Source organism: Myotis davidii, unplaced genomic scaffold, assembly GCF_000327345.1.
Source record: "Myotis davidii unplaced genomic scaffold, ASM32734v1 scaffold1459, whole genome shotgun sequence".
Lineage (NCBI taxonomy): Eukaryota > Metazoa > Chordata > Mammalia > Chiroptera > Vespertilionidae > Myotis > Myotis davidii.
This window is the reverse complement of record NW_006290528.1, coordinates 14,986-18,868: the sequence shown is the minus strand read 5'-3', so window position 1 is coordinate 18,868 and position 3,883 is coordinate 14,986.

Here is a 3,883-nt window from a genome sequence, read left to right as displayed (position 1 = left end):
GAGGTTTGATCTCCAGGCCAATTGGCTGTGAGAATCAGCTGTGTCTACATGGGAGAACTTCTGTGCTGGAGACATCTTATGGGGCAAGATTTGCTTCAGTGGGGCTTTGGTGCACACTGAGTCTGCCCCCTGAGTGTGTCCCTTATGGATCTGAGGAGTTGTAATCTGGAAGGTCCCACTCTGACCACTGGGTATACTGTACCTTGGATGTCTAAGGAGGTGCTAATTTAGCCTCTGCCTGAGGCTACCCAGCAGGAGCTATGAAGAGATCTTCAGATTCCTCTTCTTTCTTTGGGGTTTGGAGGTGCCCAGATGAGGCCCAGCTGTGAAGCAATGCAAGCTGCTGTGAGGCCTTGGGCCTTCTTTTGGATGTTCTGGGTCTCTCTGACCCAGCTGCAGTTTGTTAGGTAATTTTAGATTGCAAAGTGCCAGGCCATTCGTATGCAAAAGCCTCTGTGCACTGCTTGGGTGGGGTGGAGTCTCAGGGAATCAACAGGATGGAGCAAACAGCTATGGCTGTTCCTCAGTCATGCCCTAAGTGGCTCTGGGTCTCAGTGTCCGCAGGTAATCACTGCAAGCACCTCTGAGAGAAAGCTGCCCTTGAGTTCTGCCCAATGCTAGACAGTCCAGTTTCTCCCCGTATGAGTCTGGATCCCCAGAGACTCGCCCGGAACTGGAGTTCAGAGCAGTTGGGAGCTTGAGACTCCCTCCCGTCCTCAGTTGCCAGCCCTTTCCGAGTTTGAGTCTGAGTCCCCAGAGACTCACCCGGAACTGGAGTTCAGACCAGTTGGGGGCTTGTGACTCCCTCCTGATTCAAAAGACAGCCGTGTCCTCAGTCGCCAGCCCCTGCCGCGTGCGCCTGCATACCTCTGTACTTCCGCACCTCCTCTGAGTCTCAGTGTGCGTTTCTCTTTCCTTCTAGTTGTAGAATTTCCACTCAGCCAGCCTTCCTGTGTTTCTGGATGATGTCCATTTTGTCTTTTAGTTGTATTTTTGAAGTGGTTGTGCGAGGCAGCAATTTCAGGTGTTTACCTATGCCGCCATCTTGGTTTCTCCTCTTTTGTTGATTTTTTGATGATAGCCATTTGATGATACCTCATTGTCATTTTTATTTGCATCTCTCAAAAGATTAGTGACTGAACATTTTTGCATATGCCTCTTAGACTTCTATATGTCCACTTTGGAGAAGTATCTAGTTAGGGCCTTTGCCCATTTTTAAATTGGATTATTTGTCTTCCTTTTGTTAAGTTGTATGAGTTCCCTATATATTTTGAATATTAAGCCCTTTTCAGATGTATGTATCATTTGAAATATGTTCTCCCATGTATTGGGTCCTCTGTCATTTTGTTGATGCTTTCTTTTGCCGTGTAGAAGCTTTTTATTTTGATGTAGCCCCATTTGTTTATTTTCTCTTTAGATTCCATTGTCTGAGAGATGTATCAGTAAACATATTGCTATGAGAGATGTCTGAGATTTTGCTGCCTGTGGTTTCTTCTAAGATTTTTGTGGTTACATGACTTACATTTAAGTATTTTATCCATTTGAGTTTATTCTTGTGTATGGTGTAAGTTGGTGATCTAATTTCATTTTTTTGCTTGTACCTGTCCAATTTTCCCAGCACCATTTATTGAAAAGACTGTCTTTACTCCAAGATATGCTCTTGCCTACTTTGTCAAATATTAATTGAGTATAATGACTGGGGATGATTTCTGGGTTCTCTGTTCTATTTTATTGGTCTGTATGCCTCTTCTTGTGCCAGTACAGGCTGTTTTGGGTACAGTGGATTTGTACTACAACTTGATATATGTTATTGTGATCCCTTCAACTTTTTTCTTCTTTCTCAAGATTGGTATGGTTATTCAGTGTCATTTTTGGTTCCATATGAATTTTTGAGTATGTATAGTCTAGATTTGTGAAATATGCTGTTGGTATTTTAATAAATATTGCATTGAATCTGTAGATTGCCCTGGGTAGTATGGACATTTTAATGATATTGATTCCACTAATCCATGAACACGGAATATTCTTCCACTTGTTTATATTTTCTTTTTTGCTTTTTTTTTTTTTTTCCTTTTGGTTCCATATAAATTTTTGTAATATTTGTTCTAGATTTGTGAAATATGCTGTTGGTATTTTAATAAATATTGCATTGAATCTGTAGATTGCCCTGGGTAGTATGGACATTTTAATGATATTGATTCCACTAATCCATGAACACGGAATATTCTTCCACTTGTTTATATTTTCTTTTATCTCTTTCTTCAATGTCCTATAGTTTTCTGAGTAGACGTCTTTCACCTCCTTGGTTAAGTTTATTCCTAAATTTCTTATTTATTTTGTTGCGATGGTAAATGGGATTTTTTTTTTTTTAGTTTCTCCTTCTGAGAATTCATTGTTGCTGTATAAAAAAGTCATTGATTTTTGGGTGCTGATTTTGTAACTTCTTAAGTTGCCAAATTTATTTATTAAATCTAGTAGTTTTTTTTTTTTTTGGTGGAGTCTTTAGGGTTTTCTGTGTACAATATCACGTCATCTGGGAATAATGATAATTTTACTTCCTCCTTTCCAATTTGGATGCCTTTTATTTCTTCTTCTTGTCTGATCACTGTGGCCAGGATTTCATATGTCCTTCTGCCTCTCTATTTCTCTGTTTATCTACACACACACACAAACACATGGCATCTTTTCACTAAAGCTGGGCAAACTTAGGCAAACATATTCTTTCCCCCCTCTTGCCCTCTTGCCGGGGTCCAAACCCAGCAGGTCCAGGGGTTCCCAAAGGGGTAGACGGAGTCAGCGAAGAAGGAATGACACGGAGACAGCGTTCAGTTGATCAGCAGCCTAGCCCTTTCCTAACTTCAGGGAAAAATCCCTACCTGGGGAAACAACCTTTCTCGGAGAGGTGACCTTGGTTAAAACACATAGCGCTAAGGGGAGCAAACATATTAAGAACAGTATGCTATATACGCCAGGTCCCTTGAAACATATGCTGTGCAGATGTTTCTTTCCTGTAGCGACTGTGTCAAGCAGCAAGGATGGACTGGCTTCCGGCACCCTCTCTCTCTGTAAAATGAATGCTAAATGACCTCTAAGACCCCTTCTCACTCTAACATTCTTTGTTTCAAAGCCTATGAATAACCATGATACTACTATCTACATTGCTACTTCCCTTTTAAAATGGCCTATAATCTGGGAAAGGGAGTTTGATGAATGTTGTAAAAGTCACTTCCTAGAAATAAGACACACCACTTTCATAATGGAAATGATTTTATTCACCTAGCTTTTAAAGAAGCAGTTTGCTTCCTAGGTTGCTAAATGATAGATCTATCATTATAATAAGGAAATTAATGGTTAACATTTATAGCCATCTACAAAATCCACTCTACATTGATAAGTTTTTAAGCATAGCCTAGAGAATTTCATTGAAATGGTTATATTTTTTGTACAGATAAATATCTTCAAGGTAAAGTGTCAATGAATTGAGATACTTGGCTATAGCAGATGTATTTAAATTTGCCATATATCAGTGTGTACTGAGCACAACATAAAGCTATTTGAAAAATGTTTCATTTACTTTTTAAATATATTTTATTGATTTTTTACAGAGAGGAAGGGAGAGAGACAAAGAGTCAGAAACATCGATGAGAGAGAAACACCGATCAGCTGCCTCCTGCACATCTCCTACTGGGGATGTGCCCGCAACCCAGGTACATGCCCTTGACCGGAATCGAACCTGGGACCCTTGAGTCCGCAGGCCGACGCTCTATCCACTGAGCCAAACCAGTTTCGGCTACTTTTAAAGAATGATATGGAAGTTGTATTTCTGAACAGAAAGGCTTTATTTAAATGCTTTATTATGATACCCACCTCCCTAAAATAAAGC